At 38.1% G+C, this 27,497-nt stretch overlaps 1 long non-coding RNA gene across 1 annotated transcript in view; it reads right to left on the bottom strand.

The window, feature by feature from the left end:
- Positions 1 to 16,537: 16,537 nt before the first annotated feature.
- Positions 16,538 to 27,497, bottom strand: part of LOC108448535 — an 18,270-nt gene continuing 7,310 nt past the window's right edge. The window contains exons 5-6 of the long non-coding RNA XR_001864435.1: positions 18,088 to 18,172; positions 16,538 to 17,079 (exon numbers count right to left, since the gene is read on the bottom strand). This is a non-coding gene — a long non-coding RNA (uncharacterized LOC108448535). The remainder of the gene's footprint in view (positions 17,080 to 18,087; positions 18,173 to 27,497) is intronic.

Here is a 27,497-nt window from a genome sequence, read left to right as displayed (position 1 = left end):
TCAGTCACTGCAGCAGCCCAGGAGCACGGGATTAAGTGAATGATCTTCCCTGTGGCACAGCAGGACTCCCTCTCTACAAGACCATTCTTTCTCAATCACAAACACCAATGCTTTTGCTTTATAAACACTCCTGCTAACACTTCTGCTTTATTAATCTTTGAAGACAAAGATATCATCCACTACTTCCAGAAGAAGAAAAGAAATATTTATTTTGTACTTATGAAGGAACTATTACTAGCAGTGAAATTTTCCATGCAACACATTCCTGTAAACGAAATTAATTAGATAAAAGCAGTACAGGCTTCGGGAAGAAAGATCCAGACATTTTCCTTGACAGACATGAAAAGCAAGACAGATATGTCCATGTTAGCAACGCAAAATACATCAATTTCCGTATATATTATCTCATCTCAAGGAAAGACAAATGCTAGTGATAGCAATGTTACTTGTGGCAAGTTTAGTGGTTAAAACTTTCAGTTAAACTGTGTCCAGCCTTGTCCTGGGAAAGGCAAGACAAATTCACTTCAGAATTTTGTGGAACGCATAAGGCCAACAGAGAAACGCTCAAACAGGACAACGACTACAACCTCATTGTTAAGCTCCAGACACTTCGATAAAAGTTGCCTGACAAATGAAAACAAAATTGAAAACAAAATTGAAAACAACAGACCAGAGAGTCCTTGCAAACAGTAATATGGGATTTTTGGCCAGCAAGTCACAATAACTGACCTGTCTGTGCATTTACAGTGCACGAGGATTGTTTTCACAACAGTATTGGGTTCTGTCACCACTGATAATTTTTGAGGTAGAAACAAAACTTCTTTAACTTAATGACAGAAGAAAAAATTAAAAACTGTTTAGCAAAGAAAATACAGAAGATATTAGTCCATGCCCAGATTTATGTCAGTAGTGTCTTCTCCCTAATTCAGTATCTGTTCCTACTTAATTTGTTTTCTTGTTTCTGACCTATCAAGCTAAGAAATGGACTATGACAGCACAAAAGTAATTACTTCTTTTTTCTTTTAATTCTCTCAAAGGCTAAGGAGCTAAACATCACAACAGGAGCTCCAGCAGTAATTGGGCATCAGTGTCACTCTGTGCCAACTGCATCTGAGCTGAAACACAAACTTTAATTTAACAAACATCATCAGCCAAACAGAAAAGCCTCAGCCTATCAGACATCTTTGTTAGGACGACATTGAGGTGCACATTTTCAGCACACACTGGGTTATGAAAGCTGCTTGCATTAATAACAACAGGCATTGGACACAATTATTGTAGAGTACAACCAACTTTTCCCCAATCATTTCCCAAAACCAGTGCTGCTGGGATGTGACGGATTAGAAGAGTAGGAATGTGGAGCATTATGAAGAGTAGTGAATGAAAACACTTTAGCAGTTTATATAAATGGCTTTCTGCTTTAATTTATATGAGCTCCAAATTCCAGGATAGTCCAACCCACCCGTCACCAGTGCTATCAAAAAAATGTTAATTGGCTTTAAGCCTTATTGGCCTCCTTAATTATGACAAGAATAGTTGGGTGGTTTTTTTGCTCTTTGTTGTTTTTTTACAAACATCTCATCAATGTATTTGTTATTTTGCCACTTTAATCTTATTAGTGACAAAGGAACTGGAGGTTTAATTCTGAGGATCACCCAGCCTCTGACACTGGTAAGATTTAAGGATGACAATTTGGAGATCAAGGGATCTTTGCTGCTGGCAGTGGAGGTAGGCAATTTTGGGATTTAAGTAGCTAAAGCAGCAGTCAGACCACAAGATTTCTTTCCTTGATTTTTAACACTGTGTTTCAGGAAAAAAAACATTAATACAGATCTCTCTGGGGTTTAGCTCACAGAGGTCCATAGGGCACTCTCATACATTCCAATTTTTGTGTCTTTTTAATGTTCCAGGCAGGGTATCTTCCAAACACAGTTGAAAATCTTTTTTTGATATCCCTTACTACATATAGAATAACACCAAGTACAGGACAGCGTGGCCTTGACTCTGAATTATTTTATTTTTTTTTTCTGTACCGTTCAATATTCATAGAGAGTTTTGCAATCCCTAATCAGGAATTACCTCACTTCCTTTCTAACATGTGCACAGTACTGCTGGCTGCTTTCCAGACACAACAGTTTAATTTCCTCACTTTATAGGATGCCTAAACATCTATCTAATTCTTTAAAATGTAACCATGAGCTGGGTTCTTTCAATTTTGCTTAAGCTTAGCTTTCTAGGTCAGCTTAATTCTTGTCCTGAAAATTTAGGCTTCATTGCCTGCCTGTGTCAGGCACCAAACACCAATTTCCTTTTTCTTTGTCACCAGACTTATCTACACTGCAGAGAGTTTTTTTCCAAATTGCAACACTTAATGCATTAATCACTTTTATTTTCTGTTTTAACAAAGAAAATAAAAGGAATGATGAATAAGTGTATAGGTGAGATGATTCAGTAGTGATCCTGCACCTGAAAACAGGACAGTCTGGTCTCTTGAGAGATTACTGCATTTGTTTCCACTGCATTTATCATCATCTTGATAAATATTATGACTTTCTTAAGCTCAATCAACCTTCTGCGTTAACATGAAAGATAATTCACCACCTATGCAAGTGCACAGCAAGAAAAAAAGAGCTCCATTTGGGAAGCAGAGTGGGAGCCTGGTGTGGTTAAGTTTCCTATTACAGATGCCATTTAGGATTCAGTCACTGCTGATATTGAGGAAAAAATCTAGGAAACTATCCTATCAGTGAAACCTATAAATTAAATTGCAGTATAAAGAGAGCAATTAATTATTAGTCGTGTAATTGTTCACAATAACCACTGACAGGAAGAAGGTATTGCCACACTAAGATGTACTGTGTGTAATCAGCAAAATGAGACATAAAGACCTTTTTTACTCCCTTCTAGAGACATCTGAAGTATAAAACATTTCTGGTAGCCATTCATAACATAAAAGGGAGAAAAGAATAAAGAAATAGTAAGAATAAAGGAATAAAGAAAGAACCTGTGATTAACTTGTTGGCAGAAAAAGAGAGTATCAATCTCCCAGCATTGATCCAGGCCACGTTCTCCTTTCCTATGGCTGCAGGATGTTTGGGGAGTTCAGATTTGTTGGACATTCTATTTTCTGGACTTCTTAATACCCCAACAAATATTTGCCAGACAAAGGATGTTAAATACTTTCTTTATCCATGTCAGTGTGTTTGACTGCCCCTTGTTTGCTTCTCTGTCTTCTTCACTGTTGTCTTCCATCACAACTCGCTCTTCTAATTCCCTTTCTATTTCCTTATTCCTCACTCCAGTTTTTCCTAGTTTATTATGCCCTATTCTCATGTGACTTTCTTGGCTGCTCAGAGATCTACTTTTCTTGTCTCCAACTTCATCTCAAACAATTTCAATCCCTATTACTGAACTTCTTGGATAAACAGAGTTAGCATAACAAAGGGACACAATTGAACCACATTTTCTGAAGAAAATATCTCTGTTTTTTTTAAGATATTGTAGTGAAAAATAAAGTTAAAATATTACTTAAAAGCGGGGGAGAGAAGAAGGAAAATAAAACAAAGGATTTCTTACCAGATGGGGAAAAAAGAGACCAATGCATCACTGAGGTACCAAACCCTTGCTTTTAGACCAAATGGCACAAGGTACATTTGAAGCTACCAGGCCATGTGGAAATGGCCACTGCACCTTTATTTGCAGGAATAACCAGGTGGGGTTTTGGTGTTTTTCCCCTGAACTCAGTAGTGCAGCTCCAGCAAGCTCAACCACAGCAGGGGCCGTGACCCATCTGACTTTTGTGAAACCAGGCACCAGCTGATGTTCCAAGGAAGGTTCACAGTGCTCAGGTTGTTCCAAGCTAAATTGCTGTGTTTACACATTCTTCCAGCCAGCCCTGGGGAGATGTTAAGCTGGTTTCAGTGGAGAAAATACCAGAGCAGATCTCAGGGCCTGGGCCTACTGTCACATCAGGTAAAAACAATCACTACAGAAACATCTCTACACTTTTCTTTGCCTCAGTTTTTCACTGCTTGAGTAGTGAGAAAATATATTTCCTGCAAAACGCTTTTTGATAATAGGATTAATCATACTGTAGAAGTATTAGAGACTTTGTGGGGGTGGAAATGCAGATATTATCAGTGCCCTGTGTCACTTCCCCTTCTTGGATCTTAAGAAACAGTCCCCATTTATTTCTTTACTCACAGAAGTGAATTCATTGTGTTAATTGGGAATGGGAAAGAAATTACTTTCATTCACATACTTCAAATTGATTGGCTGTCTGATTTCGTTAGAAAGAGTGAATAAAGCCCTAAACAAAATACTAATCTACCTAGACACACAATTATTCATTGTGATTTCTTTTACTGTGCCCCTTCTTATTCATTCTTGCTGTAAGATAAACAGCCCCAGTCTTCTCATCTCACTGCACATGAGATTTTCAAAGGCCCTAGTTAGCCATTCTTGATAAAGTCTAGATTAGTTTATTGGCTTATATTAAAACTACACAAAAATACTGATTTGCTTAAAATTTATTGTCTTCAAAGACAGTTAAGGAAATATTACTTATTCATAGGCCCAAGATGAATAGTTCTATAGTTGATGTTTTATAGTTGAGGTTTTTCAGCACCAAAAAAACCCAAACCCCAAAAAGGTACCGATATCAAGGTAGAATTTTAGTTTATTTTAAAGTAAATTGTGATGGTCTGGACTATTCTTGACTTGCTAGACAAAGCCAGGCTTCTCAGTGGTATCAGGCATCAGATACCTACAGACCTCTCACAATTTCTATCACATAATGTCCTGGGCAAATGGACAGAGTCAATCAAATATGTTCAAAAAGTTTTCCCTATTTTTTTTTTTTTTTTTTTTTAATAGAACTTACCTGGTTGTTACATTCAACAGAAAATGTCAACTTTTAGAAAAATACTTCTGAAGTCTTTCAAGAAAATCCAAGTTTTGGTTTTGAAGCTTTTACAGATGTGAAATGAAGCTGACATGAACTGCCCGAGTAAGCAGCAAGGTGACTGACAATAAACCTCTCAAAAATAATTTCATTCACTAAATGAGATTTTTCGGAACATTCCTGAACTGTAAATAATATAAAAGTTGGTGCTCAAAGATTAGAGCAAGTTAGGAGATAATTTATTTTCTGTGTGTTTTGCAAACTACAGAAATCCAATTTCCAGCTACTTTTTCCATTACCTGAAATAAATATTGGGGTCTGATCACACATTTAATAAGAATATGCATAACTTTCTGGGAATTTCATCAGGAGAAAGGAGGATATAGACAGTATAGACAAACAGTCCAAAGAAATGAAGCACATTGGCTTTGGGGAAAAATTTTTTACCATATTATAATAAAAACCCTTTTAGAGTGTTAAGGAAAAATCATCTTCTGTAGTTTCTTGGACATTTTTCTTTGTTCTGAACTGACAGATTTACTTGGCATTTTGGTAAAATTTATTTCAGCAGTACTGTTCACTTCCCTAAGTGTTTTAAAACATATATTTGATTAATAAGCTCAGTTACTGAAACACAGACTTTCAAGAAATCCAAAAGATTATTTCCCAGAAGTCGGTATTGGTTGTTAAGAAAACCACTGACATGTTTAGTATGGACACACACTTAACACATCTTCTACAATACTGCAGAAGTGGGAAAGTCCACTTGAGGCTGGGCCAGAATTCTGCTTCAGGTAAGGACAGAGCTCCCCACCGGAGGGGATTGGTGACAACACTGATTTCATAATTTTTTTCCATTTTTGTCTGCCTTCATGGGCTACAGCCCCTTTAGATGACACTGTCAGGTTGTGCCGTGGCCCAGATTGGGTTTTAAAGGAAAACACAGCAAATCCCCGATGCAGTTTAGAGCAAAATCCTGCAGGAATGGTTCCAGCCCAAAGGACCACATGTCAGAGCACAGCGTGAGCGAGAGTGCCACAGCAGGACAAGGGACTCCTAAGCTGCTGCAGGGGTTTCTCCTGGGGTGTGTCGAGCTCCAAATCTCAGTAATAACTGACAAACACACATATATATATGAAAATATTTTTGTTCTTGTGTCCACTTAATTGAACTTCTAAACACTTTGCAGTGAGAAGCTGAATCCATTTTAAATCCTAATAAAATAGAAAGATGTCCCCAATCCCAATGAGCAGAAAGTCTCCTTGCTTGTTAAACCAGTGAGAAAAGTTGCAATGGCACAAAGGGAAATAGCTCAGCACTCAGAGCATTTGCTTTGGCAGAATTCTTCTACTCTGCCTCAGTTAAGACTGCCATTTATTAATATAGCACATAATTTGATTTAAAAGTGAGACCAATTCAGAGATCTCATGTCTTGCTATCTGTGTGCACTTTCTTCACATAGTGACTGAATATCTTATAACTCCTTGGAAATGCACACCACGGTGAAATATAATATTTAGTCAGTTTATTACCATTACTAAATGTACTGTTACAGTATAAATCTTTAAAAGCATGTCAGGACCTACCTAAGCTTTGTGACGGATTGAACATTAATGCTTGCTTGCACTGGCCTAGGAAAAATCTAATTTCCCAATAATATGACAGCTATACAATGTGTAAATGCTGAAGTCACTGATTACATTCGAGTCAAATATTTATTTACCAACTGACAAAGTGTTAGTTCTGGCAAGACAACAAAACCTGATGCTAATTATGGCCACAATTTTTTCTGATGCATCCAACACCAATGTAGTTTGTTTAAAACAAACAAACAAACAAAAAACACAAAACAAAATACACGGGCATTTCAAAGGGTTTTTTTTCCCCCCTGAATATGGTGTAATTCCATTTCGTGCACCTAAAATTTCATGGCACTATTAAGAACATTCTCCACCTTACATACATCTCACTTCTCTTTACCACTGTTACAGAAGGTGGGGATAACAAGGTACCATAATTGTCATAGCATGGAAATATCAAAGGAAGAGATATTACTGCACTATAGTACTACCTCAGCCACTGGAAAACGTGACTCACCTCCCTTGAAGATGCAAGGATTCTGGCATGATATGAACAGGAAAATACAAACCAGGCCAGAAAGTTTCTGCAAAAGAAGTCCTTCAGGATAAAGCAGTTGGAGTTCTGCAGGGAAGGCAGCTGAAGACGAGATCTTGTGATCATGAGAAACTGAAAGACAAAGCAGGCCACATAGGGACTGTGAACGTGGTACTAGAACCAACTCATAGGAGAAATAGTATTTTTCCTGCTCTCCCTTCTGTTTGCCTCGTTTTTAAATAATAATTTATGATTATTTTCTGTTTTCTTTTTTTTTGATTCTTCACATTGCATTTTCAAACCTACAGTCTCTCGCAAACCTTACTTAAAACAACCAGTCTAATCAAGAAAAATTATATAGTAAAAATTGGCTTCTTCATGTTGAAATCAATCTTGAAAATGGAATCGAAGTTCCTGGCAAGCCTGTCTGCCTGAATTAAAACTGTTCTTGAAATTTCTTTAAGCAGGCAGTAAAGTTTTACTTTTTTCATTTAAAGTTGAGATACACATGTGATAAACAGGCAGGTAGACAAAGCATTGAGAAACACTCCCAATTGCCTAAAAGCATGAACAAAAGTATGTGGGGGAAATGCTGTTAGAAAAACAAACAGGAAGACGATAAAAAAAACCCCCAAAACTGAGGAAATAAATCCAGTTTAAAAATGAAAAAACAACAAAACAAACAACAACCAAATAAAACCCAAAAAAGACTCAACAGGGAATGTATGAAGTAAAGACAATCAGAATGCAGAGGGAGGTTAGGGTATGGAAGAATTAATACTGAGATATATCCATCATAACACAAGGAGATGTTTTGGAGCGCCCGTTGTCGCTCCGTTTCGCTAAGGAATTAATACACGCCCTATGGTTTGAGTTTCCCAGCACACCTCATGGTACAACACGCTGATATGCTGTTTGTGTGACATTTTCACTCCAAAACATTCCTCTTCTTCCAGCTAAAACAGACTGATTAAACTTTAACCAGAGAAGACACGAGTTAGGGAGGGTTTATTTGTGGCTCACATATGGCTCCTGTCGTTGCACATACGACATTAGAACACAAGAAAGGGTAACTGTCTAGACCCCACTGAATCACTTGGAGTCCTACATATGGTTTCTATTAATCTTCAGCTTCCTCAAAAACCTGTTCTTTTTCCACCCCCCCCAATCTGTAAATCTTCGCCCTCCTTCTAAGCCTTGCCTCAAAACTAATTTGTGAAATTAGAGTCGGATTCTGCAAACATTTGCCCACATATGCATAGAAAACTTCAGGCTACATCTTCTTAACGACTTCAATATGACTCAAATAATTAAAGCTCAAAGCATATGTGAGCTGTCTTGATTCAGGGTAGAAAGTCACTGCCTTCCATGTCAGTCGATGAGGACTCTGATCTGAGCCATGGAAACGCCAAAATTCAAAAGCAGCCTCGATGTCTGACGCTCACCTGGGGTAGAAGAGCCTCAGGCAATGCACAGACAAGGGAATCAGCCAGAAAGGGAGACAAGGCTGTGATCAGAGGCTTGCTTGCCCCCTAAAATAATAAAGCACAACCAGTCCCAGGTACAAAACAGTAAACATTTTTTGTTTTATGAGGTCTCAGGTACTTGGATTTAACAACCTCAACAAGTGCAGATACAACTTTATGGCTTGAGGGACACCTACTCTGAGTAACTCCCTTGCCAGGCAGTGCTGCACCAACCACTATTTTATTTTACAAATCTGTTTTAAAACACATATATGCATTTATAAATATACACACACAGTCAGCAGTGTGACCTTATATGCAAATAATAAATTAACCTGGATAGACTGGTTTACAGTGAAACGTGTATCTGCAGATTTCCTTAAGGAAAATCCCTCTTCTTGCTGTTGTTTTCTATTTTTCTCTCAGAGAAAACAGAAAAAAGCAGGAAAGAAGACAAATCCTTTGCATTAAAGCAGTCACCAGTACAAGACACTAGCAAAAACCCACGAAAGCTGTTAAACAAGTATTACTTGTCACGAATGAAATAGCAGAGTAGCCAGGATGGGCATTTCAACAGGTATCAGTTAACTTCCTTACACTGATGTAGGGAGGTTTATCCTAATACACAGAAATACCCATCATAGCTAATTTTATTTCACACTGCAAACATCTTGGCAGCAGAAAGCTGCCTGAAACTAATGAATATTTTCATGTTCCTTCTGTTTGTTTAAGGTGAGATCACTGAAACAAAATTATGTAGGAAAAATATCAGCTTCACAAATTAGAAATCAAGTTTGTCAAAGAAAAGCAATCACAATATTTTTTTTTTTACTTTCTTCCAAGTAGATCTGTTAGAAAAAACATTTTTCTCCAGGTAACTTGTATTGGAAGAAAAATATCACGTTGCTATTAAAGCAGGGTAGTAGATACATTGTGGGTATCAGTGGGTTGGGCCTTTTTCTTAGCTTATAAATATTTATTTTCATTTTTTCTATATACTGTGTATTATTTGTATTCTTAATAAATATAAGCATACAATTAATCTATTAAGAAAAAAAGTCTAATAGCAAAAAGGACCCAATTTTATTAAATAAATCATACTGTGTTTTCTGATTATAATGAAAAGAGACTGTAAGGAGGTATTCTTCCTCCTTAATAAAAACTTCCCTATGAAATTCTTAGACAAAATATTTGGACTGTGCAAGGCAGGACTTTTATTCCTCTGGGGAAACTGGTGTTAAAGAACCTCTAACCTATTCTTTATAGACAACATTAATAACTCATTGAAGGTATTGCTGACAAATGTACAGAGCCCAATGTCCATTGGTTTAATCACACATTCCTAGGGAAAAATATCCTTTCATTTGTAATTTTCATAAGGTTTTTTGGAAAGAATACGCATCAGTTGAAATTTAAATATAAAAGATAGGTTGGCACTTGAAAAACATGATATGTTGGGTTTTTTCTGTGTAAATATAGGTGCTACAAGAGTGAATGAAGACTTCAGGATAATTTCGAAAGGCACTCTCCTAAATAAATATGAGCTACATTATACTGCAGAACGCAGCTGAATTCCTTACAGCAAGAAGAACACTCTGTACCCATAACCAGACACAGGGACTTGGAGTTAATTTCTGCCTCTTGATTACCTGAGCAAAACGATCCCCGTGGAGGGCACTGGGCTGATATTACAGCCGATGGAAAATGAAACTCATGGTAAAATATGAAGCACCAATCCTTGGAGCTTTGTGGTGCTGGTGTGGGCACTCAGTGCCTGTGTGGGATAAATAGTGCTCAGAGCTCTCTCTCTATGCCCATTCAAAACACAGTGAACAGCAGAGACGGGCCAGTCAAATATTACAAGGACAAGCTCAAGGCAAATTTTCGAGCTGTGTGGCATTAATTCCACACCATGGGCAGCAGAGCTGCAGTCTGGCTGCTGGGGCAGGGATTATACACTGAGCCTGTCAAAGGTTATGAGCAAGACCAGTATTGACACTGCACATCACTGCAGATGCCAGACAAAAGCAGGTGCTGTGGATAAAGAAAAAGCAACTTCTGGGCCCACTTTGCTGCTATAAAAATTGGAGCAGTTTCTCAAAGAAACATCAAAGGCAAGATTTTTCATATGGGATGGATGTGATTCCATTCTTCCCTACTTCTGCACTTCAAAATATAATTATAAGATGAACTGGACCACATTTACTGGTGATGTAATTCCACTGAAGTTATTTCTGGGAGAAAATGTAATCCACTAACATAAGTCTGCAGCATGTTGATGATTTATAATTGAACAAACTGGATTTCCCTTTGTTTTATCTCTACTGCTTGAAATAATATATTGTTTTAAAAAGAAGATTAAATTAATACTTTTCTGTGCGGACCAGGTTTAGCCTGTAAGGGTGGGGAGGCACTTGAACAGGCTGCCCAGAGAAGCTGTGACTGCTGCATCCCTGGAAATGGTCAAGACCACCTTGGATGGGGTTTGGAGCAACCTGGATAGTGGAAGGTGTCCCTGCCCATGGCACAAGGTGATTTTTAGGGTCCTTTCCAACACAAACCATTCCATGATTCTATGTTTCTGTGACTAGTAATGATTAGATGTGTCAGGAAAAAAAAAATTCAAATTGTTGGCCTCAGGTAGAATTATGTCAGCCTTTTCCTAAACAAGAAGCTGCCTTGAAATCCCACAGAATAAATTTTAGCAAAATATTTATGTCCTAGGCCTGGCTTCAAACATTAACATGGTCGAAGGTGGAACATGGATGTCTTTTCTAGAGGGAGGTACAGAGATGACTGTGCCAGCACAGCACAGGGCAGGAGAGCCAAGAGTTGTGTTCCTCCAAAGAGAACACCAACATCAGAACTATTCCAGCTGTTTTAATTCTGCTTAAGGTAAAAATCCATGTGATCTAACAAACGTGTTTCCACTTGGGCTGAGCAGGTACAGCCAGAGCTTTAACACTTCTTTCAATTGACTTTGCTCACATCTCCTCTGTGCACACATTCCTAATTCCATTCACTATGCTTGTCCTTGCACATGTTTTTGCATTATTCAGTAGCAAATTCAGTCCTCAGGCATAAACAAACAAATCACATATGTTTCATTAGCTACAGCAAGGTCTAATTGCAGTAAGCAGAAACACACAGAAATTTGAAAATGTTCAGAATTGTTACTATAGCCGCCACCAAGTGCAAATACTTAATACAAACTTTATAATATAAGTAATTTAATAGATTGAAACCTAAGGAAAATGAAAAGACAACCAGAAAGGAATATATTTTAAAGCATTAACGTCCTGTGGAAAAATATATTCAGATATAAACTGGCCAAACACAATTATAACTTTAGGTTCTCTACGGGAGAATGGGTTTCAGACCCTTCTCCCATGCAGCAGCAGCAGTTGAGGTTTTCCACTACTGAAGAAACAAATAAAAACCACAGAAGAGAAAATTGAATTCCAAAGAATTCCAGGCTTTACAGGAGAGGAGGTGATCACGACATAATTAACAGTGCCAGATTGCTTTTCTCTTCCCAGTGTAATGTAATTATTCGAGACACCCCTTCAAACCTAAGGTTATCTTTTAAAAATACTTGTGTACCCTCAGCTTCTCACATTTCTTTCATGTTGCTTGACTTGTCTCAGAGTTTGGCTTACAGGTTGTAACACCAAGCTATTAATAACCCTAGAAGATTTATAAGCATTTAATGAACTTTCAGGAGAGTACAGAGGAATAAATAAAGATATATTCGGTTTCTGTAATGAAGCTGCATATCTAGAAATAGCACTAAATTTGAGAATTTCAAAGAATATCCTAAAATAATATTTTCTGTGTTCATTCTGAAACTTTAGCTTGCTAAGTTAAGAAATTAAGCAGCAAGAACAAACACCACAACCACCTTTCAAGGAAAATAGTTATTCCTACCTTATCAAAAAGAGACAAGTACAGCCACCAAATATTTGTAAGTTTGATAGTCCCTAAAAGAAACTTATGTAAAAGTAAAAAAGTGGCCCAATTCCAGCCTGAACTTTTTTAAAAAAGAAAAAATTTTACTACCATACACTGTCTAGTGTTAACCAGGGGTAGATACATCTGCAAAATCAGAAAGAGAAACTTCTCCGTGTGTATAAACCCGTGCAGATTATATTTATACATCGATACATGTACATAAATACAAAGGGATAAAATAAATACCTGCATTGAAACAGGTGACAATGCTGAAAACCAGGAGGGAGCCATCGAAATTTATCTCAACTTACTTGTGACCCCAGGCATCTTTTGGGTACAACATACCAAACTCAAAGTTTGGAGCATATTTTACATCTACTGTAAGAGTAGACAAACATTCAGTCAAACATCAGAAGTGCTCACAGATCTACAAAGGAAATATTTTTTTCTCTATTTTGCTGGGAATGACTAAGAAACACTCAACTGTTGGAGTTCCCAGCTCCCTCTGCCTCGGGTTCATATCACTACATAACAAATCCTAAAAAGAATTTCATAGGAGAGATGAGCATTAGTCCAATTTACTATTTCTCATTATGAAGAGTAAAAAGGTAAATTCAGATGAAGACAAATGGGAGCCAAGACCTTCAGACATCTTCTTGTAATTAAGAAAGTGTCAGAACCTCTGTCCTAAATTTGTTCTGTCAAAAGAAATAGAACAGACCATTGTTTCCAAAGCTAAGACACATTAGAATTTTTATTAGGAGCTCCTAACAAATGAGAAATACAGGAGCAAAACTGTTATTTGAATGTCACTGATTCTTCACGTTTAATACATCTAATTTCCTCTTTCTCTTAGCAGAGCTGCTATTGGAGCTGTCTGCAGCATTACACAGTGCTCAGGCACAAACACAGAAGAGCCACTGGTTTGCAATTGAAATGAGATTTCATAAATCAAGGGAATACAGCATTGCATGTTAGTGGAAAGCTGGCTCTTTGCTATTTTAAAACAATATTTTTAAAGAATACTTTAATTCAAACAGAAAATTATTTTATCAGTAGTGTTAGGCCCAGTTATTTTATATATTATTGGTCTCTTTTCTTATCTTGCACATAAAAACATACAGCCTTCCTTTCTCCTTTCAACAGCATCCTTGCTATATGCATTAAAGATATTATCCAACAACTTTAGTTTCTAAAAATCTTCTCCCATATTTGATTGTGCAGCTTGGCTGTTAATTATTTTTTCAGTGTTGATTTCCTTCGTGCAAAGACTCTAGTTTTATTTTTAGTGCCTTATATAATTGTTCACTAATGCCTTATTAAAGCCGAACACCTGTAGCCTCAGTTATCTTATAAATGAGTTAACAAGGAAAAACACTCCCCCAGGGAAGCTCGTATTATATATCTGAACCAGGAGAGTTAAACCATTATGTACCTCCTCAAAGTTAGCTGTTCTCTGGTTCCAGTGTTTCAAGCTGTTATTCCTGCTTTTTGGCAATAAGAAAGGATCAGATTAAGCCCAGAAAGAACGAGCATGGCAAAATGAATTCTTCTATAGGAAGCTTCTGCAGAAGCTCATGACTTTGAATGTGTTAGTCCTTAACAGAGCAGATGGAAGTGTCCTTTTCAGAAGCTTGGCATCGTGCTCTGCAAACAGCCCAGCAGAGATCACATGAGAACCACAGCACTGTTTGCTCAGGATTGTTCATTCTTTAAAACACTGATGCAGGCAGGAGCAAGAGGTTTCTTTGCTGCCTCTGCAAAGCCTTTCCCGGCAAGAACATTGCCAGGCTCCAGAGCTGGCAGCAGCAGCCAGAGGCTGTTGGTAAAGCTTGGGGTAAGGTCAGCTGTCCCACTTGCAGCTGAGCCTAAAACCACCCCAGCTCTCCCTGCCCTCGCTGCTGACCCTGGCAGAATTCACCTCCACCAGGTGTGTGTGTCCCAGCCACAGGTGCTGCTCCAACAACAGAGCTCAGCAGGAGGAGGAAGGGGACTCACCTCCAGCAATATTTCCCCCAGTTCAGAACCCCACACCGCCCCAGTCTCAGTGCTGGTAAAGTTTGTTACTTGGACTGGCACAAACTTCTGCTCCCTGAGGCCAGGGGAGAGGACAGACCGTGGCAGTGGGACACCCTGCACGGGCTGGCATTTCCGGCAGATTCACTCTTCTGACAGCAGCCTGCCCTTGACTGAAATGGAAGCAAATCCCCAGTACAAACAAAATCTCAAAGAATATATGTGGGCAGAGGCCAAAGAGCAAGGACAGTTTTCCAGCACCCTAGAATCTATTGCTTTAATTTGTCTATACAGCTATATAAAACCAGCAATTTATCTTGTCTTTTTCTGAACAGCCTTTTATAAAGCAAATCAAATATTCTCACAAGTGCCATTCCAGAATCATTTCTGAATGGGAAGCTCAGGTCTTCTCAGTATAATTTGATAGTGTGTAATGTAATTGGCCCCTGGCTGATATCTTCATTTATTTCATGCATTTTCAGATTCACATCGATACTGAAATGTGGCACAACCCTTGTCCTCTTGAGGGAACGAGCTTGTAACATAAACCTGGAGGAAGAAAAAGTGACTTATCCAAAGTAGGTGTGCCCTGAACAAAAATTCCCAGTATTTTCAGGTGTCTCTTTCCATGCTTCCTTCTGGGCTGTAGCTCTATGTAAAAGTCTGACAGAGAAAAGATATCTGGGTTAGCACCTACGCACTAAATCTGTAATAGATGATTCCCAATAAAAATAAAAATAAAAAATTCACCAGATGAGCACTAAAGTAATTAAAGCCTATCAAATTGATCCTTATTGCACCATTGGTAGGATATATCCAGACAGGACTCTATTGAATTCCCATTACCTTCACTGAAATAATGCAGATCTACTGCCTCTTCTAAAAATGGTTCTCTGAGCTTTTTCACGACGGACTGTAAAATAGACTTACTGGGGTGTCGTAAAACAATTCTTCGTTTATTTACAGGTATGAAAATACAGCCCCAGTCACAACCTGACAGATTTCACAGAGCATCACAAACCCCAGAATATATGGTCAGTTTAAATATGTAAAATAAAGATGACCCAGTTCAAATAATGGCCCAAGGGCCTGCATGTTGTAAAGTTGACACGTTTGAATTATAGGAAAACCAAAGTGTCCAGAGCTAATTAAATCCATTCATCTTGGATTTTAAGTTTCAGACAGATCTGTAATGAAAATTTATTTCATTTTCTTTCTGTTACTTATTCCAAATCTCTCTATAGCTCTGCTAAATGACCAGATGTTTGGCAAATCAGGGATCTGGTAACTGGGAAGGGCCTTGTGGTGCTGGGAGCTCCGGTTTTTAACAAGAATAACCATGACTCTCCAACACTGATAATGTATTAATCCAACAAAAAGCAGGTCTGTGAAGTTAAACTGTGAATAAGGTGTATTAGAGCTCACAGAGCCTCCCCCACCCCCCTGGTTTTGGGTTGTGAGGGAGCTGTAGCACTCACTGGACACAGCTCTGGTCAAGAGGTTGAAGAGAACTGGACTTATGCAACCAATTTGTACCACAGCATCCCGGCCATGAGGCTGAAGGACCCTAAGGGGCAGAACCACAGCAGCTGTTGGACACCCAGAGTGGGATTCAGGACACAGACACTCAGTACCCTCACCCAACAGCAAAGTTTTCCCTTGCTCACATCATCAGATCAGTCTTGATGTGGCCCTGGTTCCTCAAGGACCTGCTCTAGGACCAGGAGCCCAGGAGCCTGGGGAGCCCTTGCTCCATCCATCGCTCTGCTGGCATTGCAAACCTGGAAGCTGTGGGTTCAATCCAGGACTCTTGGGTCTTCCCTGATGCAGAGCTGGAAGCCTGGAACTTCTGGGCTGGGTTCCCAGGGCCTGTAGTGCACAGGCAGCCTGCATGGCAGAGCAGCCATAAGGCACAGATCCTGAAAGCCCTGCATCTGCTCAGGGAAATCGATATTTGGGTAGAAACAGAGAAACTGAAACACACAAAAAAAGACAATTTCGCTGAGCAGCTGGGGTATGGAGAGAGTGCATATTTGGAAGCATTGCATTTTATTCCCTGAGTTTGGGGAATAGGGGTGGTTTTGCTTTTAGCTAGTTTCATTTAATCCCTCATTCAAAGAAACAGAAGCATCAAAATGCTTTAGGTTGGTCTCTGAGCAAAATCTCCCCTTTTCTTAAAATACCCAAAACATGACTCACAAGCTGAAAAAAAAATCGTGACAGCTCTGATAAAGAATAGATGAGACAAAGTGGAAACAACAGACACCAGTTCAGGGAAAAGCTCTCAAAATAATTATGACACGAGATCTGTGCTCCCTAAAGTTACAGAGCAGACAAGGAGACACCAGTACTACCTAAGCAGCACAGGAATGTGCATCTCTGCCTGGATTCTATCACTTGCAGTCATTCATCATCAATTTGTCCAGGCCTCAGTCACTGCCACTGCACCTGGATGCAGATCAAGGACTCTGCAGGACATGGAGAAAGCCCAGGGATGCATCTACCTCAGGACTGGTGCCAGTTTCTTCCCTGACTTACTCCTTCTGCTTCTGGTGTACCAGGAATGATTACAGTTGTGTTCTGTCCATCTCTCACCCCATTTAATTTGATGCCTGTAGCCTCCTTTCTCTGAAAAAAGACACCAAAAAAAGTAGCTAGGCACATTTAAGCAAGAATGCACAGTTTCCCAAGACCAATCTCTATTATTTATGTGTTTGTGTTCATCATGATTATGCCTTAATCAGTATTTGGGACTACAGCCTTAATCATATTTTCCCCCATTATATAAATGATGAATGACAAATAGTCACAGGACTAAAAAGTAGATCAAATCTGTTGAATAATGACAGCTGGAAATGCCTTTTGTTGTGCCAAATGAGATATCCAGCTGTGACTCTGACTTGACAATTATCACTTAGTTAATCAATCAGGGGAATTCCAGGCAAATGACTCCAACCCAAAGGTCAGGAGTGGTTATCACTGGTGTACTCCGTGCTGCAGAGCATTCTAAATAGTTAAATGGCTCTGTACACGTGCGTGGCTTTTATTTGCAATTTATTCATGATTATACATTAATCACTGACATCCTGACACCTAATTAGTAACACTCCCAGGCAGCTCGGGGTGAGAACTACCATACGTATTTTAATAATCAAAGTTGAGACAGCAAGCTAAAATCAGGGCTTCAAAATGAAGAGTGACAGTCAGTATTTAATTAGTTTCATCTGTACATACCCTTTTCCTTTTCACTACACACCGTTCAGGCTCACTCAAAGTCAAACAGAAATTAAAGTAAAAAAGCTTTCAAAGATACTTTATAGAAATGCTACAAAATTCCATTAATATATGAATAGTGTAATTTATCATCTATGGCTTAGAAAATACTATGGAATTCTGTCATCAGCTCTCTGCAGAAATCACTGACATCATTTTTGGCTCCAAAAAGCTTAACTGCCATCCACATGCTAAGCTACAATCTGAGGATTTAGAAGTGAGCATTTGGAAGATTTCTAAGGACTAGGCCCTCTCTCTTATTCAAGGATGCTTCGGGGTAGTACTTATTTAATTAGAAATTAATTTCACACTAAACCATTCTTTTCTTGGCTAATTAATGACAAATCTGTCAAGGAGATTTACCTGGAAAACCATATTTCCTATCTTTTCATCGTGTGCTGCTTTCCTTTTGTATTACTTTGTTGTGACATAAAGTTCTTCTTTTAATCTGGAAAGAAAAAAAATTCAAATCATTCAACTTGAACCAAAATATTTTTTGTTTTTTTCAAATATCACCTTCTCCAAATTTTCTCAGGGTTCAGGCCATTTTGGACTATTTTATTTTGCTTCAGCCAAGAAGCCTCAGTTATTCCCAGCGTTCCAGTGCTCTCTAACTTCCACACAGGGCTTTGTTTCCCCAGCAGACAGATTTAAGCTCTTTAAGGAGTGCCAGGGGTTTTTCACCTGGAGGGTTCATTCAAATGGATTCAGCTGGGATCTTCCAAACACTCAACATTATAGACTTCACCTACTGTTGTATGCAGAACACATAAAATGTAAGTTACATTTCTGACTGGGGCATTTCATTAAAAAAAAAAACCCTGATACCATGCAGATAGGCTCTCATTTTTGATAGTGAATTTCATAGGGATTTGTTCTTTTCTTTGGATCACTTACAACAGCCTTGTTTCTTAGCAACCGCACGTGGTAGAAGACTTTGACACAGAAGAAATAACAATCCCTCCAGTCAGTAGGACAGTGAAAACCAGAAAGAAGCAGCAAAATCAAATGTAGCTTGTTTGGTGGTTTTTGGCCCAAACCACTCGCCCACATTCTCCGAGCCTTCTCCTCAAGAAGCATGGAAGATGGGAAAAGTTGTGCTGCCATGGAACTAAATTTATTCTTTTTTCTCTTTATGGCAGCAACAAATCCAAAATAATTTCATGACAGTACTTACCATATAATCACAACATATAAAGCCCAAGCAATGGAAAAAACTCCATAATTATAAGAAAACAAAGAATTACATACCTTCAGACTATTATGATTAAATTCGATATGTAAAGGGTTTGGAAACCAGTATTTGTCAGTTGTGCAAAATTATTCATAACAGGTATTTAAAACAAGGTAAATTCTAAATTGTGCCACTTTTGGTTGTCATTTTGAGTCTTTTAGCCACCTGTTTTAGTGAGCTCCTACAATGGAAAGCACCCTCACATCTGCCTTTTTCTGATGGCATTTATCATCCTTTTTCTCAGCAGCTCATGCCAGACTCCAGTGGTGCAGAATGATTGGAAATTTTTTCTCCTCCTGTGAACATGTGAAGCACCCATCTTAAACAGCAAAGACTATCACCATTCCCTCCCTCCCACCCAACTGGATCAGAAAGGCAGCAATTTCACATGTTCTGGTCAAGACATTTGGATGCAGAAGAAGAAGAACATGCAAAAGGCTGGGAATGACTTTGTGGATCCATATTTAAGCACTATTGTGCAAACTAAAGCTGATCTCCACTGCCACATAATCTATCTTCTCCTGTGATAAAATCCAAAAAAAAATCTAAGAATTATTATTATTTTTGCTTCAGCAAACAAAGGTGTTCTCTGACAGCACAGCTTAAACTGACAGCACTGCCTAATTGTGCTGGTAACATGGAAAGATTGCAAGTTATGTTTTTGGAAGATCTGAAGAGCTGATGGATATTTCAAGAGCCAGAGTCTACATCCACGCTGAAATTCTGTCACTCCAGAAGATGATACCACTCCATAAAAGGTCAATTACATAAATGTATGGGTGTTAACACATGTAATGTATCTAAATGTGAAATATAATCCTATATAAAAATATCTGAGAGAAAATTTAAAATATTATATTCGTGGCTTACACTATTAGGGGACTGAAAATGCTCCAAAAAAGTACAAAATACATAAACACTTGTACTAGAGAGCTCATACACTGATACCAAAGAGGTAAGAGAAACAAAGGTTGGAAGAATTTTAAAAATACAGGATGCAGCAAAGACCACTCAAAACACTTTTAGCACCTCTTGAAGCATCTGAGGATCTTTAGTCCACTGATTTATTTATGATTTCCCTTCTATTGTCAGTATTAAATGAGAATCCTGCCATGACCTTTGCCTATGAAAAAAAAGTCATCAATCAAAACTCAGAAAAAACCCCACAGTGCAGAAGCAATAATGAAGTTTTTCTGAGGATTCACAGGCTCTGCTTCATAAGGAGCCCTGAGTGTTAATATAGAAACTTCATTTTACAGCTTATCACCTATGATGTTCCAGTTAACCACAGCAACAGCTAATTATTCAAAGGACTAAAGCTTCAGCTCTTATTCCTCTCTACTCCCCACCTGACCTACTTGCTACACTCACCACATCAGGTACCTTGCAAGCATAGATTATATTTAAAGTTTGTATTTCTGATGTATAAAATAGACTTCTATTTGTCCAGCACACTGCCTTATAGGAGAGAGTTTCAATGATTATTGGAATTCTATTGCAGTTCTTCCCCTATGCCCAGAAACAAGCTGAACATGTTATCATCTGCACTGAATTTTATTCAAAGGTGTACGGAATAGATGAGCTCTCTCTTGCTTTCGAGTTGCGACATCATTGTGACTTCTGGATATTTTCATTCTAAGGTATCTTTTTTTATTTTTTCTTTTAAATAACCTGTATTGTTGGCAGGAGCTATGAATCCCTATCTGATGGCAGCAAATATATTCTGTAACTCAGGTATAGGGGCTCTCTTTTAAGAGAAACCCACTGTGAGGCTTCACTTCACAGGCTGGGACTATTGTGCAGTTTGCTCAGTAGACAATGCAATGTGTTGCTTTTTGCTCCTGGTTTGAACAGCCAGGACAGAAAGGGAAGTGTTTGATTACTGTCCAGCAGCCTGTTTTCTATCTCTGCCTCCCAATCACAAAACACCCCGTGGATGTGGCTTCGGCTTCTGTATGAACGCAAGAATCCAGAAATACCTATTAAAACTTTGCAGCTAAGCATAACATTCTAAAAAGGATCTGATTTCCAAGAGAGCAACTGAGACTCCATGAAAAGAATGGATAGCACACCACAGAAATGGCTCAGAAATGACACAGAACCAATGTGCTGTGCAGGAAAGGAAATGGAAAAATGAATAAAAAAGCCATAACAGAGTGTGTGAACAGTTGGGAAAAGAGACTCTCCAGGCTTCCTGAGTTAGATGGTGGAAAGAAAGCGTAGGGGATGATGACTTCAGAGAGATACAGCAAGAATCCCTATTGTATAGAGACTTTTAAGCCAGCAGATAAGTGTTCTGTTTAGCTTACCATGCTTGAATATATTACTTGATTATGAAAACACAAATCTCTGCTGAACAGGGAGGGAGGGTTTTTACTTTTTTTTATTCCCTTTTTAAAATATTTAGCGCCTATCAACATTTCAGACAGAATATCAGAGTTCAAGAGTGATAGGGGGTTGAAATTTGGTAAAATGGGCTTTTGTTTGCTGGTTCTGTTCCACGTCTCAGGCACACTGAATGTGGTGTGAGTTAATGCATCACTCATTTCCTCAGTGTTAAACTAACCCAGCAGATCCTGAAAATCAACATTATCTCAGCAACAAAATGGCAGTGTTAAAAATGAAAAGGTAGCATTACCTATTATTTTTGGTAGAAATAATAAAACCAGAAGTAAAAAAACTCAATTATTAAATTGGCATCCAGTGAAATTGAATATAAAAAAAGTGCTCATGGAATTATGGTGAGCTAATCATGAAACACTTTTGATTAAACATAGGAGGTTTACCAGAAAATGCCAAGCACCAAGTAACTCCCTGCAAATTGATGGTTTGGGAGGTTTATTCATGTGGGGAGAAATGCAGTGCAGGGAAAGAAAACACTGCTGCAATTAGCAACAATGTGTAAATTTGAGATTACTAATTTAGTAATTACAAAAAGGGAAACTTCTTTTTGAAACTTCAAGTGGGTAAGTGTTGCATTGCCTATTCTCAATACTTTAGCACCCAGATCGGTGATTCTGAAATCATATTGCTGTTGAAATTCAAGGTTGTGTGATGTGTCAATATACACAGATCTTTACATGGGGATGTTCTTCTCTCACATAGAGATGGGTTGAACAAATAAATGGAATTTGGGACAAATAAATTTCATTGAATTTTTGTGAAGAGATGCTGCCTTGCCATCTGCACAGGGCACTCTGGTGAATTTCCTTCTTGATGCAGAAAGGATAATTGTATTTGCAGCTTGGACAAGATACACCCATATCAGGGTCAACTTTTTGTGTCTGGAACTTCATTTAATTCCCACAAGCGGGGATAAAAAATGGCCTCAGAATACTCTGAGCAGTTAGTGCAGAATGATGCAGTGATGAGTAAAAATGCAGTGATTTACACTATATAACAAACTCCTTCTGAGAGCTGGAGAGCTGGATATTTTTAGGTAAAGAATGTCAAAGAGTGATTTCAAGTACATCAAGGATGTATTCCGTAAATTCTGTAACTCTTCTTTTAAGTACTTTTCATGGGCTTAAAGGCTCAAGTCTCTTTAATTTTAGAGATTATTTTTTGTAAGGGTATGGTTTATTTGCAGACAACTTTTCATAGACAGCTACAGAAACCTTTCTGCTGCCTTCCTATTGAATTTACTTTAAATGCAGAAAATCTGGGGGCGTCCTCAATTTGGTCTGTCAGCTCAACAGCAGGAGAGCAGTACTATGATAGAAACATGTTAAAAATGATAAATAGCTCCAACCACTCCAAGACTGAAAATAAATAGTGACCCCCGGTGAACAAAATTATTTGGAGTGTGGTCCTTCATGATTAGCAGAGATCATCTCCCATTGTGCTATAAATCTTGCAAATGGATTTCCACCACTTATTCCTGCTCAGAATCTATTATCACTGTCACATTAAAAGGGTACAGATAGTAAAGAATATCAAAGAGCAAGCTGCAAACACTGACCAAAAATCAGAGTAGGGAAATGTCTGACTGCTGTGCAAGAGTCATTGAGCAGATTTGAAAACAAACCAAGGATAATCATGTACTTTACAAAACACAAGGTAAACATCAAAAAAAAAAAAAAGGTGAAACAGAAATCATTTTTGACACACACAAAATCATCAGCAGCTGTATCTAGATACTGTATTGCTACATGGATTTAAAAAATGCTATTGCTTCTAAAGTCATTGTAGGGTCCTTGCAAACCCTCATGCAAGAGGAATCCAGTGGTTTCAACAAGACTTCAGCATTTTATTCCTATTTTAGACCATGTCCTCGAAAGGAATGAAGTTTTTCTAAGCAAGTCAAGCGAGTGCTCAACTAGAATCAAACGCTATTGTCCATAATATTGTCTGGAAAATAAGATTACTTCATGAGTAGTCAGAAAGACAATATTGAAAGCAAAATTTTTTTAAATCCCAAATTAATTGGGCTAAAACCAAAATGTTTTTAACTTGCTCATTATCTAGAGAAATAAATAAATAATAGAATAATAGAAAACCATCAAACCTTCAGACACCATTAGCTTCACATTAGATGGAGGACTCTTCCTAAGGATCTCGAGTCCTGTGAGATATTAAAATCAGAACTAGGATTTGACAGCAAGTATGTGCTATTAGATCCTGCAATTTTATAGCAAGCAAGCAGTTTAATTAACCAATAAAAGTGATGTTGCTTTTAAGAATTTCCCTTGCAAAACAAGTGATTGCACTATTGCAGAGAGAAACAATTCCCTCGACTTCCCATCGCTGCCACAGGCACACACATCGCCCTCACTCACAGCCCCTCCTATCAATCCTAACACTTTCAGCTGAACAGCCAAGGGGAGGTACAGACTGCAAGATCTTTAGCATTTTTCCTATAAAATCTTACAAAAGCAGGAATTCAGAGGCCTGATTGCATCAGGTACTCCCAACAATCAAGTTTTAGCCTTGAAATCCTCTCAGCCACCCTTGGAAAGCTGAATTAAAATGTAATTTCCTTATCTGAGAGATGACAGCTCTGTGATCTGTCCCAAACAGCTCATCTTGATAATTTCTGAATTCCTACAGCAGATTCTCTTTGGTTATTCTGTTTCTCTGTCTGGTTCCTGAGAATCACAACAAAACTTCCTGAACTGGAAACAGAATCAAGAAGGTTTTTTGCATAAATACCAGCTCTGGATATCCATGAAATTCCTTTCAACCAGACTGTGAAAAGCCAAACCCAATGATTATTGTATCAACTACAAACACTCAGAACCCAGGAACAACCTGGCTGGATGAAATCATATGCATTTAATGATATTGCAAATAGGAAAAAGAGATCTCTCTGTCATGGATGCCTTCCCAAAATTTCATGCTGAGTTTCAGCAGACTAAGTATTTGAAAACCTTGAGGTATTTGTTATCCTGTAATGAAGATATTTTCTTTTTCTTCTGTTCAGACAGTATGAAACTGAGCTGTTAACACCTGTCCACTGAATGCTCTTTTATATGTCTCTAATTCACCAGTTTGGGCTGCATTCTTGTGGAAAAAAAAATAAATAAAAGATTTCACAAGGCAAAAGTATTTGTGAGAGAAAACTCCACTGCTTTCCTGACTTTCAAGGGAAATTGGCCATGTGTGATGGAAATACTGACGTATTTATCACAGGCTGAATCACATTCAGCTCAAAAAGACATTTATCATTATAAAGAACATGCAGAGTTTCACTAAGAGGGAATAATATATTCTGCTTTTTCTTTCCATCATCTTTAATATGTTTTATATAATCAGTTTCCAGATTATTTGGGTCATTTAAACAGCAAAGTTTGCTTATAAATTCTACAATATAAACAAGGTGCACAGCAGAAGTTGATAATGAACATGAAAAATGTGTAAGAAATGTAGTACTGGAAAATACAACATGCTTCAATGACACCATCAGGAAGTGAATTAGAATATTTGTCAAGTAACACCATTGTAATCTTTCCATCAGGAGTCTCTTCAAGTTACTTATAAAAAACTTCGTTAAATTTTATTTTAGGCACCTTTACACACACACACAGAGTAGATTACACATAAAAAGGAACCCCTAATTTTATATTTTTACATGTATTTTAATTGTTCAATTGTTTTGTTTTCCTCCAGTCATAATTTATTCTGCAAAAGAACTGAGACAGAAACACTACTGCCCATCACTGCCTATTGCCAGCTTTTCAGACCCCCATCAGATATAAACTCTGTTCACTCTTCATAAAACCTGTTCTCTTCTGGGGCCCTCACCTGTGTCTGCTCAATGGCTCAGATTTCAAAGGTAGGGGACAAATAAATCAGCAGCTGAGCCTCTGCTGTTGCCAGCAGCCACTCGCTGGATGCTCCCTTCAGTACAAGTGGTCACCGTGTTGCTCCCTGTCCCCACAGATCCACATTTCCCATCTGCTCTTTGCTTTGCCTGGTTAGACTGAAGACAATCAGGCAAATAACATTTGCTCCCATGTGTTTGGAAAGCATTTAGCAGAACACTGGAATTCCAGTCCTGAACCCACTGCTCCTTTCGTTCCTTACCTGGGTAATGGGTTGGACATAACTGAAAAATCATTTTATATGCATTGTAAACCCACCTGCTATAATGTCCTTGCTCAATAGAGGTGTAGCATCTTTTTTATCAGAGAATGAAAATAAGATACAGATTTGCTAGCACATTCTTGGAGTAGATTTTTCAATATGGAAACAACCTCCAGATACAAACTACCCCTCCAGCATGGACTTTCCTGCCAGGGAAGCAGAGGCCATGCAGGGACACTCACAAAGCTCATACCTTGACCTGCTGTGATTTTGGCCATGGAACTTTACAGATCAGGCCAAACTGGGCCACTGCTTCCTCCTGCTCTGCACACCCAAATCACCTTAAATGAGACAGAATTAACACACAGCCAAAGACACAGTTGTGAGAGCATAAAGAACATGAACAATCCGCATTTAGACATAGTCCAAAGACAGATCCCTGAAGGATTCAGAAATGTAGTAAACCTCAGTCATTTTTATATTCTCAAAGCAATTATGTTACTATTATCCCTTTATGTATTTATAAAATATACTGTGACTGACAATTTGAATTCATGGGACAATATAAAGGCACACCTGCAGTCACCTTAGCCAAGTTTGTTTAAATCCACAGCGTGGATGGTGCTGAAGAGCACAGCTCAAAATACCGAAGGCAATTTAAATTTATCTCTTTAACCTTTTTCACCAGTTCCTTTACCTTAAAACAAAAACTGAAATGCAGAATTATATCATCCTCACCACCAATTGAACTTTATTTTATTCCTAAACCAATATCACTATTGTAGTACACACATATGGAAAATACTCCCACAGTACCTCAGCTGATATTTGTCACTATCTTACCCTTAACATAGTGAAGGTTTCATACTTCAGAAATAAAAACATTCCACTTAGACCTTCACTAAAATGCTATTTTTATGCTGTTCTATAAACTATTTTGTACTCTTGCTTAAAATAATTACTATGCCCAGCCAGTTTATGTACACAAAGAAAGATTTTTAAAAAAAACCCAACACTTTTTATCTACTGTTAGTTTCTACACTTAAAATTAATATATCATTTCTGGAAGCTCTGCTCACTAGAACTGGCAGATGCTCCATGGAAAATTGCCATTAACAATTAACACATAATGAACAATCAACCTGCTGGGGCACCTGGGATAAATTTGGTTTTTTTCAATGCATTATTATTCCACTTGAGTGAGATAATAGATTATAATTTTAGAGAAAGTGGCATATGGAACATTTATGAGACTTTGCAAAAATCATTTGAGGCCCTTAACTTAAAACATTTATCTCACTCCTGGAGGGGAGGGGAAGGACTTTGACAGGGAGATTTTGGTGGGCCAATTTTCTTAAGGGAAGATTGAAAGACTTTTTATCTCAAAGCCACTTCAGCTATGAGGCCAAGATTCAGTTTCCAGGTCATGCCTGGCAAAACTATTAGATTTGAAGAGACACTCTTGTTCTTCAACTTTCTCCTTCCAGTGCAAAGACTTGCTCTTGTAGATGTCACATAGTCCCTTATTGCTGAGAGAGTATAAATATATGATTTTGTTATATTACCATATATATATATATATATATATATGTACGTATGTATGTCTATATGTAATGTCCCAAACTTTTGGAGCGAAAAATTACTGTTCCAAACACCAATCACAATTATTGTGAAAAATATCAGGGGATAAAAAAACAGCTATTAATTTCCAGGGACACAGAACTTCACAAGCCATCTTTAGTAAATCTTTTCCTCCTCTCCTTCCCAGAGAAGCTGTGCCCAAGTCTGGGTGCTCTGGGATGAGGAAGATGTGGCCCCACTGTTGTGTACAATGGTTCCAGGCACAGCCAGTCTGACCTACTACAATCTATTCAGAGTTTTTCTATTTTCAGATTTCTTACTCGTTACTTATAATGGGTGACTGAGCTGTTCTAAACCTGGCTGTGGTTCAAAAAAGCTTTCAGACATACCAGGAGAAAGAATCCGTAAACCACACTCTTAATTCTTTAATTGT

This window comes from Corvus brachyrhynchos, unplaced genomic scaffold (genome assembly GCF_000691975.1).
Source record: "Corvus brachyrhynchos isolate BGI_N302 unplaced genomic scaffold, ASM69197v1 scaffold220, whole genome shotgun sequence".
NCBI classification, from domain to species: domain Eukaryota; kingdom Metazoa; phylum Chordata; class Aves; order Passeriformes; family Corvidae; genus Corvus; species Corvus brachyrhynchos.
The sequence above is the reverse complement of the archived record's forward strand: the minus strand, read 5'-3'. Positions and strand labels throughout refer to the sequence as shown.